The sequence below is a fragment of the Ruditapes philippinarum genome, unplaced genomic scaffold (genome assembly GCF_026571515.1).
Source record: "Ruditapes philippinarum isolate M1 unplaced genomic scaffold, ASM2657151v2 ctg2416_1_1_1_1, whole genome shotgun sequence".
Lineage (NCBI taxonomy): Eukaryota > Metazoa > Mollusca > Bivalvia > Venerida > Veneridae > Ruditapes > Ruditapes philippinarum.
In genome coordinates, this window is record NW_026855928.1 from 98,258 (window position 1) to 114,339 (window position 16,082).

The 16,082-nt window shown below is 35.5% G+C and overlaps 3 non-coding genes across 3 annotated transcripts; 1 reads left to right on the forward strand and 2 right to left on the reverse strand.

Moving 5' to 3' along the window:
* Positions 1–5,757: 5,757 nt before the first annotated feature.
* On the reverse strand, positions 5,758–5,829 carry Trnaa-ugc (transfer RNA alanine (anticodon UGC)). The gene has a single exon. It is a non-coding gene; the product is annotated as a tRNA-Ala (tRNA).
* A 3,982-nt stretch (positions 5,830–9,811) lies between these two features.
* Positions 9,812–9,883, reverse strand: Trnaa-ugc (transfer RNA alanine (anticodon UGC)). The gene has a single exon. It is a non-coding gene; the product is annotated as a tRNA-Ala (tRNA).
* Positions 9,884–13,045: 3,162 nt separating this feature from the next.
* Trnaa-ugc (transfer RNA alanine (anticodon UGC)) lies at positions 13,046–13,117 on the forward strand. Its single transcript has one exon. It is a non-coding gene; the product is annotated as a tRNA-Ala (tRNA).
* Positions 13,118–16,082: the final 2,965 nt, after the last annotated feature.

Sequence of the window (16,082 nt, forward strand, 5' to 3'; positions counted from 1 at the left end):
TGTGCCCCGTGTTTAGACTATTCTTGTATCAGCTCTGTTTGTAGAAGTATTCAAATTACAGGGAGGCAACCTAAAATTGTTATATTGTTATAAATTAAGCCAAATGGAAAGCTGGTAGATTAAAAATAAAATCAAAATTATGCCATTTTCTAATATGTGTTCTTTTATATAAAATAGCAGTATTAATTTTTTCTTCATGACAGCACATATAATGATAACCACGCACACACTAAAGAGTTTTTAAATATTTTGATAAAATCGAGCATACACCTTGAATATTTCAAACAAGGCTTCAATACCAGTCTATTACATTGTATATTTAACGCCCATTAAAAGATGGTCAAAAAGTGACATATAAAATAAGGTGCATTATCATTTAATCCAAGTGGGTTGACATATATCTATTATAGGCTAATAGACAGTTTCGATGTTATTGTAAGTTTGTATTATTAATCAGATTGGTTGAATGATGTTAAATTTAAAACATGATTTTATGATGTCTAATCGTGAATTCGTGAAGTTTGTAAATGTGAACTGCGTGGAATTGAAATCGTGAATTCACGAAGCTGAAATCTTGAAGATCAAAACTTAAAATCATTAAGTTGAATTTCTGAAGTTGAAATCCTGAATTTATGAAGCTGAAATCGTGAATTCAAAAAGTTGAAATATTGAATTCGTGAATTCCTTATGTTGAAATCGTGGAGTCACGTAGACGAAATATTTAATTCGTGAAGTTAATTGAATGTCCCCGCCGGCCTTTTATGGTTGCTTTATGGAACACTTTAGTGCATCATGTTGTCGCTAGCGACTGCACGACAAAAGCCCCAACGGCGCCGTTGTCGCCTGTGTCTTTTGTTGCAAACGAAGCAACGCCGAACGACGCGTTGTCGGTCGGCGTGTTGTCGCGATGTCACATTTCCTCGCTGGGCTCAATGAAGGCATTGGCTAATTTGTATATTATATAAGCCAAATCAACAAGGTGACTCGTAACAACGGCGCCGCACGACAATGCCGGCCGTTTGGGCGTGCTTCGCTAGCGACGGAGACAAGACGACCTATCGCGTTTCGCTGGCCCGACAAAGACGAAATGGCGGTAACGATATAGGTTGTGTTGTCGCTATCGACAACGCACCAAATCAGCCACCATAGCCTTTCGTAAATACGTAGACTGAATTTCGAACCGGGGAAGTAATTATATATACTTAAATCATCGAGAGTTATTTTTCTTTGTGAAAGATATTTGACACATGTAGAATCAAAGTACTGACAGTACTGGATGCGACAAATAAGAATACTGGATTGCTTGAATGATAATAAGGGCAAAAAATCAGTCAGAATCCGTGTCAGGGTTTAAAGCTTTAGAAAATAAATGTTGCCAGGAAGACATGCTTTTTTTGAAATTTATGTTGCACCCAAGAAGTTCACAAAGGTTCATGATTCAGTAAAATTCTATGCCAGAGTAAATGGGCATTGGAAAATGACTTAAATTATGATCCCAAAACATGGGTTTCGCGTGAAATACCTCTAGATTTTTTCCCAAAACTGATGAACATGTAGTTCTGAAGATGCATGTTGTTTGCCAGATCTTTAGTTAACTAAGAATTTTTTAAGTTAACAAAGTCAAATTTATATCAGATTCATGGGACTCAAAGAGTGACTTCCAATTATGATCATGTATTTCAAATTAATGCCACCAGTTGTTCTGAATGCTTAAGCCTTGTTAACCAAGAATTTTTCCAAGTTCACATATTTATCAGTCAAAAACCTAAGTCAGATTTTATGGTCCTTGGATAGTATCCTCTAGTTATGGTCAAGAAGACATATTTTAATAGTTAAGCAAATGCCGTTAGTAAGTAAGTTCACAAGGGGGCCATAATTCAGTAAAATCCAATTTAGACTTAAATTATTCTTGTATGAATTTATGATTATCTCGAAGTCATGTTTTAGATCAAGTACAAATAATCATCAAACTTTTAATTATATTACATGGACAACTTTAAGCAAGAATTTAAAAAAATGGCCAATTATTTCTGTTTTATTTTAAAATGGCTTTTTTTTTCAAACATTTAAATTGATTGTATTAATAAGACTTAGCATAAATCAAATTTATAAAAGTAATGAATTTCTGGTCAAAATAGTACAATGCAAGGAAAAATAATATATTAATTTAATCACCAAACTTACAGTTTCAAAATCACCGGAAAGCTAAACATGTTGATGCAGTTTCAATTTTTTGCATCTCCGTTAGACGAAATCCCCCCCCCCCCTGCCCCCCCCCAATGTGATCATTATACATTTTACGCCCTGTACAAATATGTTTACATGTTTTGTTTTTAGTATTTTTAAAGTAAAAGAATATTTTTATTAAGCAATGATAGAACAAGTTATACGAGTATCATTAATCAAAGTAATACTTGAAAAAATCACTTTAAATTTAATTTTACTAATCGACGGTAATCGTATTCGCATTTGCATATCCTTGGTGAATATCGCATGGTCATTGCTGCCAAAGTGGTTACATTTAAAGTGACATTATGCACGTCCATGTGTCAACAGTGAGTCCACAAGTAAAAGTAAAAATAACTGTAGTTTAGCAATGATTGTGTTCAATTTTATATTTAACCATGCAATCAATAATCCACGCGATGGACAGACATTTCTATATGTATTGTTCAGATGTATCGATAATGCTTTGATTTTAAAAGGATGGAGCAGTCTTTTTTATAATTTACGTATTGTTTTTTATATTTTCTAAACACTTTTGTATCAGTCAATCATCACCAATATAAAAAGTAAATTTCATGAAAATATTACTAATTCAACTAAACTTGAACACACACAAAACAAAAGCTGTCGGTAGACATCAACGCTCGACTATTCTTAGTGCTTGATAGTAAAAAACGCCTTGATTAAAAGGTAAATTTTCTCAGTAAAGAAAAAAGGCAAAATTTTTCTTTTAATCCATATTTCAGTTATATGCCTTGGAGAGAGTCCTATTATGCTCTCAAAGAAGAGTATAAATTTCAACATGTTTCAAAGCCTATGTCAATGAATTTTGAAAATATTTGAGGTAGTACAAAAACTTTAACGTAAATTCTAAGTCGAAAAAGGGGCATAATTCTGTCAAAATGCTTGATAGAGTTACCTCCTCCTGTCTACATGTAGGGGTCATGATGGTGAATAAGTGTGCAAAGTTTCAAAGCCATATGTCAATGGACTTTGAAAATATTTGAGGTATTACAAAAACTTTAACGTAAATTCTTAGTCGAAAAAAGGGGCATAATTCTGTCAAAATGCTTGATAGAGTTACCTCCTCCTGTCTACAGGTTGGGGTAATGATGGTGAACAAGTATGCAAAGTTTCAAAGCCATATGTCAATGGACTATGAAAATATTTCAGGTATTACAAAAACTTTAACGTAAATTCAAAGTCGAAAAAGGGGCATAATTCTGTCAAAATGCTTGATAGAGTTACCTCCTCCTGTCTACAGGTTGGGGTAATGATGGTGAACAAGTGTGCAAAGTTTCAAAGCCATATGTCAATGGACTTTGAAAATATTTGAGGTATTACAAAAACTTTAACGTAAATTCTTAGTCGAAAAAGGGGCATAATTCTGTCAAAATGCTTGATAAAGTTACCTCCCCCTGTCTACAGGTTGGGGTTATGATGGTGAACAAGTATGCAAAGTTTCAAAGCCATATGTCAATGGACTTTGAAAATATTTAAACTATTACACAAACTTTAACATAAATGGTTACGCCGACGCCGACGCTCGGGTGACTACAATAGCTCTACTTATTCTTATCGAATAGTCGAGCTAATGATGAGCATAATGTCACTTTAAACGAACATGTCTCCTATGTTAGGTGACAAATTTAATTTCAGTTAGTGTTAGCATGTTCATATTGCATTTATCTTTCATCGATATTCAATTACTTTCAAATATTTATAATCAAATCGTTTAAATGCATCAGATCTAAACTGATGTCTGATTTTGTTAGCCACACGTTCTTGCAGTCATCTGTTTAAAACTTAACGAAAAAGTGTAAAATATCAGTTTAATGGGATATAATGGGTTATACGTATAGGTCTTATAATAAGGACTTCCCATATCTTTAACCAAAGTGTTATATCAACGTGTTAACTGACGTCTAGGAGAGTAAAAGGCATCAACAGAGGTATAGGATTTAGTTGTACAACACTAATTAGAGATATGATGTACACTAACACTTGCATTCAGACCGTAATTCTGCATTGTAGGAATAATCAGGTTTCCCTAAAAAACAGATCCCTCCCAACTGATCCCTTTTACATACTTTACTCTCTAATTGGCTTATTTCTATTGTCATTTACAAAGTTTTACATAACATTTTAAGCCTATTATAGCATTCGGCACGATATGGCCAGTTATGTGTTGACGTGCCGTAAAAATCCAAACAAACATACTGTACTCACTAATTTTTTTTCTCCATGAGTAATGATTGAAACTCCTCTGTATTTTCTATCAAGAAAAGTCAATAATTGTAACAGGGGGGGGGGGGGATTAATGTGCAGTCTGACCGAGACTCAAACCAGGGACCCTCAGAATAACGTACTGCGGCTCTACTGACTGTGTAACAGGGGGAGATTAATGTGCAGCCTGGCCGAAGTTTGAACCTGGGACAGCCTGGCCGAGACTCGAACATGGGGCCCTTGGAATACCGTATTGCGGCTCTACTGACTGTGTAACAGGGGGATATTAATGTGCAGCCTGACCCAGACTCAAACCTGGGACTCTCAGAATAACGTACTGCGGCTCTATTGACTGTGTAGCAGGGGCAGATTAATGTGCAGCCTGACCGAGACTTAAACCTGAGACTCTCAGAATAACATACTGCTGCTCTACTGACTGTGTAGCAGTGGCAGATTAATGTGCAGCCTGACCGAGACTCGAACCTGGGACCCTCGGAATACCGTACTGGGGCTCTACTGATTGTGTAACAGGGGGAGATTAATGTGCAGCCTCACCGAGTCTCGAACCTGGGGCCCTCGGAATACCATACTGGGGCTCTACTGACTATGTAACGGGGGAGATTAATGTGCAGCCTCACCGAGTCTCGAACCTGGGGCCATCGGAATACCATACTGGGGCTCTACTGACTATGTATCAGGGGCAGATTAATGTGCAGCCTGACCGAGACTCGAACCTTGGACCCTTCGAATAACGAACTGCGGCTCTACTGACTGTGTAACAGGGGTAGATTAATGTGCAGCCTGACCGAGACTCGAACCTTGGACCCTCGGAATACCGTACTGGGACTCTACTGACTATGTAACAGGGGGAGATTAGTGTGCAGCCTGACAGAGACTCGAACCTGGAACCCTTGGAATACCATACTGCGGCTCTACTGACGGAGCTATCCGGCCGCTTACAAATTACCCCCCTTCCCCCCATTAGTGAACAGTTCAATACCGTGAAATAATCATTTTCTGAATGATTTGGGATTAGAACATACCACACCTTTGGGTCTCCTGAAGAGTATAAACGTCAGAATAAATAATTGAATATCTAATTCCTAAATATATTTGAATTGCTTTCAATCATTTTTGCATTATTCACGTATTTTTAAACTATATTCTTAGTTGCAACTTTTGGCGTATATTTAGTAAGTATACGAGAAATAACATTAGATTCTCCTGGGCATACTTTTTTTTGGATCCAATAGATACCGTTTAACAAACTAAAAACAAAGAAAAAAATAAAATCTCAACCAAAAGTGGAGATGCCGGGGATCGAACCCGGGGCCTTTCACATGCAAAGCGAACGCTCTACCACTGAGCCACATCCCCAACTGTAGTACTAAATTTTAATAAGATTTGTATAAATATTATGTATTCATTCCACATTCAAGAAGTAGTTTTTCATAAAGTAGAACAATGACAAATTTACGCGGTTTAGCTATACATGTTTGGGCCGCGTAACGACTCTTTCAATTCGAAGTAATTTTCGGCAAGTTGCGACACGGCTGTCAGTCTGACAGATTTTAAAGTGCGTTTTCTCCAGCTTTGTATACCCACAAGAAAAGAATAGAAAGGTGTTCAAATTTCTTTTTTTAATATAAATCTGATCCATACATATTTATACTCGGCGCCAGAATGAACCAGGTATCGACGTCATTGCCAGTGCTACAGATTAAGTATGTAAATGCTCTAGATTTACAATAGTATCATGATGATCACGTTTCAAGAGGTCTATAAATTTCATTACATTTGTTACAATGTCATGTATGTATGTCTTGCCTTTGCCCACTAATGTAAAATCAGCCAAGCCTCTTCACCCGTGCAGCCTAACCAGGCGCTTTGCTGTTGGCTGATTTAAAGGCCCATTATGCCTAAGAAATGCTTTCATATCTATGTCAAAGAACTTTTATTTTTGGTGTTTTGTTATAGTTCCCGAAAAGTTACTCATTCGCAATTTAAATGCAAAATATTTTGCCTCTTTTACTGTTGGCAATAAGTGAATTATTTATTTATTTATTTTATATATATATATTCACTCATTCATTAATTCATTCATTCATTTATTTATATATCTTAGCATATTTCGCCCCATTAAAGCAAAAAGGTACCAAGCGACATTTTGGCCAAAAATGACTTTTTATCATTTTTCATTACGTTTTAATGTTATCTTTAATCTGTAGAAATATCTCTGTAGTATCATGTTTATTTACAGACATATAAGGTTATGTAAAAAGGTACAATGTCAATATTTTCCCATTTAGTAATGCAAAAAGGTACCATATGTATACCAGTTTGAGCAAAAAGGTACCAAGCGTCACATAGTACCTTTTTGCATTGAATGACTATATAAGTTTTGAGCACTTATATTAATGCAAAAAGGAACCATGTGTCACATGGTCCCTTTCTGCACACAAAGAATTTACGACCCTTAAGATTATTTTATATATTAAATTGTTTGCTTGGTACCTTTTAGCTTTTTAATGAATACACAATTTAGATGTTGACATCAAATATAACAATATATCTCAGATTATTGTTTCTGTTTTAAATTGAGGAATGATAACAGTGTGAAGATAATGATAGTGTATAAATGACTTCTTCACAAAAACGTGGACGTTAAAAGAAAAGTAATTGACTATACTCTTGCCAACAAGATACATGGGTTATATGGAAGGAGAAGCATGACAGGGAAGTGTACATCTGCAAATATACTAGATTATGATACAGTTAAATTGGTGAAACAGCATAAAGAGTAATTTCCTAAAATGAAATCACATTATACAAGAAAAAAACTGAAAGAAACAATACGTATCTCATGACTATAACTTAAACATTAAAAAGATGTGGAAATTGTAATCTATTGAATTTGAAAAAAAGGAAATAAAACCTGTTAAGCAACATACGTTTAGGAAGGCAGTAGGCACACTGGATGGCACGATCAAGGAACAATATATTGAACATCAAAAACAGAAAGAAAATTCACAAGAAGTAAAGGTTAAAATAAAGTTGGAGCAAAAGGTGACACATGCGTTTATGTTGCATGTTTTGATATCAAGGCCGTTGTTACAACCCCTTGCTCATTAGTGAGTGAGCTTTACTATTCAAGAAAACTCTTGCTACACAACTTGACAGTATATATTCCTTATGAGACAAAAATGTTGTATGTCATGTATGGGATAAAACCAACTGCAAAGAGAGGCATGTGAAATAGCTTCCTGTTTAATAAAAGCCCCTTTTTACTTGCCAGAGTGATAATGTCAAATAAGTCACATATTTTTCAGATTCATACGGGGGACAAAACAGAAATTGATTCGTAGCTGGGTCTCTTCTTTTATATTATCACAAGTTCCAAGTTTAAGATTGATCATCACAAATTTCTTGTATCGGGTCACTTACAGATGGAGTGAAAACTTGACTCTTGAAGGGGCAAAGAAAATAATTCCTGTATAATTATGTATCATTCAGTTGTGTTCTCTAATATCACTGGCCAGAAAATCACAGCCAAACATTTCTGTGCCAATGAAATATAACCATGTTTTTGATTTCAAATACTTCATTAAAAAACAGTGTCCGAGACTCAAAACATCCATTGACGGACAAAGAGTAAACTGGCTACAGGTGAAATGGATACAGGTACCAAAGGAAAGCCCAAAGTCAGTTTTTGTAAATTACAGCTTCAATGCTGAAGATTTTATGGAAATAGAAGTTAAGAATACAAAATCTAAACAGACAGAAAGTACCAGTGGACAAATGGTGAACAAGATATGAAGTTACCAAAACCTACAGTTTCTATTCAAAAGAAAAATTACTTGGTTACTTTGTGTGCAAAGAAAATTATCCCAAAGGATCTCCATAATTATAATGCCACTTAAAAACATACAGAAAAGAAAAAGATTATGTCACGATGGAATCGGATAAGAATAATTCCAATTTTGACTAACAATGTAAGAGATTTTGACATAGGCTTGGATATTGATCACAGAGGAAGACTTTAAAAACATGCAGTGTGATAGTTGTATCAGACATTTACTGAAAACACAAGAATTTCATATTTTTATTTGCATCATTGTAGAATAAAACTGTAACCAAATGATGCTTTTTGTAAATATTGTTGGGACAAAAAGGTGCCAACTGCCATATGGTACCTTTTTATGATATATTCGACAGCAAATGTTAAAAATCATTCAATGCAAAAAGGGGCCAAGCGATCATATGGTACCTTCTTGCATTTGTCAGTCAAAATATTTATTAGTGCAAAAAGGAACCATTTCCTTTAATTGATTAATTATCACTAATTAGTAATATATAAGCTTTCCAACTTTTTGAGCATGTAAATTCAAATATTATCTAAATATATGTGAAGTTTCTTTGCAATCTTGTAAAAACCTGATTTGATATGGAACTTCAAATCTTTAAACGCGATTTTCTCAAAAACATGAAAATGTCACTTGGTACCTTTTTGCTTTAATGGGGCGATTTATTTCTTTGTTTATTTATTTATTTATTTATCTATTTATTTATTTTAGCAATACTATCATCTTTTTTAGTGTCACGTAAATACGTTCATTCATTCATTCATTCATTCATTCATTCATTCATTCATTCATTCATTCATTCATTCATTCATTCATTCATTTATTTATTTATTTATTTATAGATTCTAGCATATTTATTTGTTTGTTTATTTATTTATTTATTAGTTTGTTTGTTTGTTTGTTTATTTATTTGTTTGTTTGTTTGTTTGTTTTAGCAATACCATCATCTTTTCTAGTGTCAAGTAAATACAATATTTAAGCAAAGATTTTAGCTCTTGATCTCATTTCATATCTTGTTATGAACTTGTTTTTTCTTTTATTTTCTTCCTTTCCTAAGTGTTATTGGGTTCTAGAGGGTTAAGCTTACATTTACCTGGATGAATTGATAATACCTTGTTCCTTGGGCGCGATGAGCACGCCTCGGAATAGATGAAGGTACCAACAAGCCATACCGCTTGCAAACACATTGTTCACTTGAAATATATAATTTTACACATATCAGCATATTGAGCAAAAGGAAATAAAACCGGTGTAGGCAATTTACCACGCAATTTATTCACAGTGGATAAATGCACCTACCTCTAGTGCTCGCAAAACGAGACAAAAGTTGGATTAACTAAGATTGAAAAAAAAATGATACAGTAATTACGTTTCAATATTGTTATTGATATCATGTCTTCTATTAATCAGTAAAATTAAACTGTAAACGAAAATTGAACGACCATTATTGTACATTTTGATAAACAGAATATAGAACAAATAGAATATAAGAAATATGGAGATGCCGGGGATCGAACCCGGGGCCTTTCACATGCAAAGCGAACGCTCTACCACTGAGCCACATCCCCATATATGTCATACTGTTTAGTGTTAGATTACAGTAGCTCAAGCTTATAACAATGGTACCACATAAGATTATCAATATAAAAATATATATTATTTAACCTATATTTTTGTTTATTATTTTATTGTGTTAGAAATTTTGATCGCTTAGTTCTCATACATTTATGAGGATTTATATCAAATAACAATAATAGGTTAAAATATGGAGATGCCGGGGAACGAACCCGGGGGTTTTCACATGCAAAGCGAACGCTCCACCACTCAGCCACATCCTTTTTTGTTAGATTATGTAGGACATCAGTACCATATTGCCATGTACGACACATACAAACTATTGCCATGTATGTCACATACTAACTATTGTCATGTATGCCACATACTAACTATTGCCATGTACGCCACATACTAATTATTGCCATGTACGCCACATACTAACTATTGCCATGTACGCCACATACTAACTATTGCCATGTTCGCCACATACTAACTATTGCCATGTACGCCACATACTAACTATTGCCATGTACGTTACATTACTAATTATTGCCATGTACGCCACATACTAACTATTGCCATGTACGCCAGATACTAACTATTGTCATGTACGCCACATACTAACTATTGCCATGTACGCCACATACTAACTATTGTCATATACGCCATATATGTACACCACATACTAACTATTGCCATGTACGCCACATACTAACAATTGTCATGTAAGACACATACTAACTATTGCCATGTTTGTCACATACTAACTATTGTCATATACGAAACATACTAACTATTGCCATGTACGCCACATACTAATTATTGTCATGTACGCTAGATACTAATTATTGCCATGTACGCCACATATTAACTATTGTCATGGACGCCATATACTAACTATTGTCATGGACGCCACATACTTACTATTGCCATGTACGCCACATACTTACTATTGTCATGTACGCCACATACTAACTATTGCCATGGAGGCCACATACTAACAATTGTCATGTACGACACATACTAATTATTGTCATGTAAGACACATACTAACAATTGTCATGTACGACACATACTAACTATTGCCATGTATGTCACATACTAACTATTGTCATATACGAAACATACTAACTATTGCCATGTACGCCACATACTAGCTATTACCATGTACGCCACATACTAACTATTGTCATATACGACACATACTAACTATTGCCATGTACGCCACATACTAACTATTGTCATGGACGCCACATACTAAACTATTGCCATGTACGCCACATACTAACAATTGCCATGTACGCCACATACTAACTATTGCCATGTACGCCACATACTAACAATTGCCATGTACGCCACATACTAAACTATTGTCATGTACGCCCGATACTAACTATTGGCATGTACGCCCCATACTAACTATTGTCATATACGCCACATACTAAAATATTGACATGTACGCCACATACTTACTATTGTCATATTCGAAACATACTAACTATTGTCATGTACGCCAGATACTAACTGTTGCCATGTACGACACATACTAACTATTGCCATGTACGACACATACTAACTATAGCCATTGTACGACACATACTAACTATTGCCATGTACGCCACATACTAACTATTGTCATGTACGACACATACTAACAATTGCCATGTATGCAACATACTAATTATTGTCATGTACGCCCCATACTAACTATTGCATGTACGCCACATACTAGCTATTGTCATGTACGACACATACTAAACAATTGCCATGTATGCAACATACTAATTATTGTCATGTACGCCCCATACTAACTATTGCCATGTACGCCACATACTAGCTATTGCCATGTACGCCAGATACTAACAATTGTCATGTACGACACATACTAAATATTGCCATTTACGCCCCATACTAACTATTGCCATGTACGCCACATACTAGATATTGCCATGTACGCCAGATACTAACAATTGTCATGTACGACACATACTACTAACTATTGCCAAGTACGCCACATACTAACAATTGTCATGTACGGCACATACTAACTATTGCCATGTACGCCACATACTAACTATTATCATGTACGCCCCATACTAACTATTGCCATGTACGCCACATACTTACTATTTGTTGTCATGTACGCCCAGATACTAACTATTGGCATGTACGCCCAATACTAACTATTGTCATGTACGCCACATACTAACTATTGTCATGTACGCCAGATACTAACTATTGGCATGTACGCCCCATACTTACTATTGTCATATACGCCACATACTAACTATTGCCATGTACGCCACTCACTAACAATTGCCATGTACGTCATATACTTATTATTGTCATGTACGCCAGATACTAACTTTTGCCATGTACGCCACATACTAATTATTGCCATGTACGCCACATACTAACTATTGCCATGTACGCCAGATACTAATTATTGCCATGTACGCCACATACTAACTATTGTCATGGACGCCACATACTAACTATTGTCATGGACGCCACATACTAACTATTGTCATGGACGCCACGACAGAGCTATATTCGCTGTGAGCTATATGCGACATAACAAAGCTATATTCGCTGTGAGCTATATGCGGCATAACAGAGCTATATTCACTGTGAACTATATGCGACATAACAGAGCTATATTCGCTGTGAGCTATATGCGGCATAACAGAGCTATATTCACTTTGAACTATATGCGACATAACAGAGCTATATTCGCTGTGAGCTATATGCGGCATAACAGAGCTATATTCACTGTGAACTATATGCGACGTAACAAAGCTATATTCACTGAGAGCTATATGCGACATAACAGAGCTATATTCGCTGTGAGCTATATGCGTACATGGCAATATGGTACTGATGTCCTACATAATCTAACAAAAAAGGATGAGGCTGAGTGGTGGAGCGTTCGCTTTGCATGTGAAAACCCCCGGGTTCGTTCCCCGGCATCTCCATATTTTAACCTATAATTGTTATTTTATATAAATCCTCATAAATGTATGAGAACTAAGCGATCAAAATTTCTAACACAATAAAATAATAAACAAAAATAAAGGTTAAATAATATATATTAATATATTGATAATCTTATGTGGTACCATTGTTATAAGCTTGAGCTACTGTAATCTAACACTAAACAGTATGACATAGATGGGGATGTGGCTCAGTGGTAGAGCGTTCGCTTTGCATGTGAAAGGCCCCGGGTTCGATCCCCGGCATCTCCATATTTCTTATATTCTATTTGTTCTATATTCTGTTTATCAAAATGTACAATAATGGTCGTTCAATTTTCGTTTACAGTTTAATTTTACTGATTAATAGAAGACATGATATCAATAACAATATTGAAACGTAATTACTGTATCATTTTTTTTTCAATCTTAGTTAATCCAACTTTTGTCTCGTTTTGCGAGCACTAGAGGTAGGTGCATTTATCCACTGTGAATAAATTGCGTGGTAAATTGCCTACACCGGTTTTATTTCCTTTTGCTCAATATGCTGATATGTGTAAAATTATATATTTCAAGTGAACAATGTGTTTGCAAGCGGTATGGCTTGTTGGTACCTTCATCTATTCCGAGGCGTGCTCATCGCGCCCAAGGAACAAGGTATTATCAATTCATCCAGGTAAATGTAAGCTTAACCCTCTAGAACCCAATAACACTTAGGAAAGGAAGAAAATAAAAGAAAAAACAAGTTCATAATAAGATATGAAATGAGATCAAGAGCTAAAATCTTTGCTTAAATATTGTATTTACTTGACACTAGAAAAGATGATGGTATTGCTAAAACAAACAAACAAACAAACAAACAAATAAATAAACAAACAAACTAATAAATAAATAAATAAACAAACAAATAAATATGCTAGAATCTATAAATAAATAAATAAATAAATGAATGAATGAATGAATGAATGAATGAATGAATGAATGAATGAACGTATTTACGTGACACTAAAAAAGATGATAGTATTGCTAAAATAAATAAATAGATAAATAAATAAATAAAGATTATGTAGGACATCAGTACCATATTGCCATGCACGACACATACAAACTATTGCCATGTATGTCACATACTAACTATTGTCATGTATGCCACATACTAACTATTGCCATGTACGCCACATACTAACTATTGCCATGTACGCCACATACTAACTATTGCCATGTTCGCCACATAACTAACTATTGCCATGTACGCCCACATACTAACTATTGCCATGTACGTTACATACTATTATTGCCATGTACGCCAGATACTAACTATTGCCATGTACGCCACATTACTAATTATTGCCATGTACGCCACATACTAACTATTGCCATGTACGTTACATACTAATTATTTGCCATGTTTACGCCAGATACTAACTATTGCCATGTACGCCACATACTAATTATTGCCATGTACGCCACATACTAACTATTGCCATGTACGCCACATACTAACTATTGCCATGTACGCCACTACTAACTATTGCCATGTACGCCACATACTAACTATTGCCATGTACGTTACATACTAATTATTGCCATGTACGCCAGATACTAACTATTGTCATGTACGCCAGATACTAACTATTGCCATGTACGCCACATACTAACAATTGTCATGTACGCCAGATACTAACAATTGCCATGTACGACACATACTAACTATTGTCATGTACGCCAGATACTAACTATTGCCATGTACGCCACATACTAACTATTGTCATATACGCCACATATGTACACCACATACTAACTATTGCCATGTACGCAACATACTAACAATTGTCATGTACGCCATATACTAATTATTGTCATGTACGACACATACTAACAATTGTCATGTACGACACATACTAACTATTGCCATGTTTGTCACATACTAACTATTGTCATATACGAAACATACTAACAATTGCCATGTACGCCACATACTAATTATTGTCATGTACGCCAGATATTAATTATTGCATGTACGCCACATATTAACTATTGTCATGGACGCCACATACTAACTATTGTCATGGACGCCACATACTAACTATTGCCATGTACGCCACATACTAACTATTGTCATATACGCCACATACTAACTATTGTCATGTACGCCAGATACTAACTATTGCCATGTACGCCACATACTAGCTATTACCATGTACGCCACATACTAACTATTGTCATATACGACACATAGTAACTATTGTCATGTACGACACATACTAACTATTGCCATTGATGCCACATACTAACAATTGCCATGTACGCCACATACTAACTATTGCCATGTACGCCACATACTAACTATTGTCATGTACACCCCATACTAACTATTGCCATGTACGCCACATAACTTACTATTGTCATGTACGCCCCATACTAACTATTGTCATGTACGGCCCCATACTAACTATTGCCATGTACGCCACATACTAACTATTGTCATGTACGCCACATACTAACTATTGCCATGTACGCCACATACTAACTATTGTCATGTACGCCAGATACTAACTATTGTCATGTACGCCCGATACTAACTATTGGCATGTACGACCCATACTAACTATTGTCATATACGCCACATACTAACTATTGCCATGTACGCCACATACTTACTATTGTCATATTCGAAAACATACTAACTATTGCCATGTACGCCACATACTAACTGTTGCCATGTACGACACATACTAGCTATTGCCATGTACGCCACATACTAATTATTGTCATGTACGCCAGATACTAACTATTGCATGTACGCCACATACTAACTGTTGCCATGTACGACACATACTAACTATTGCCATGTACGACACATACTAACTATTGCCATGTACGACACATACTAACTATTGCCATGTACGACACATACTAACTATTGTCATGTACGACACATACTAACAATTGCCATGTATGCCAGATACTAATAATTGTCATGTACGCCCCATACTAACTATTGCCATGTACGCCACATACTCGCTATTGCCATGTACGCCAGATACTAACAATTGCCATGTACGACACATACTAACTATTGCCATGTACGCCACATACTAACAATTGTCATGTACGACACATACTAACTATTGCCATGTACGCAACATACTAACTATTGTCATGTACGCCCCATACTAACTATTGCCATGTACGCCACATACTAACTATTGTCATGTACGCCAGATACTAACTATTG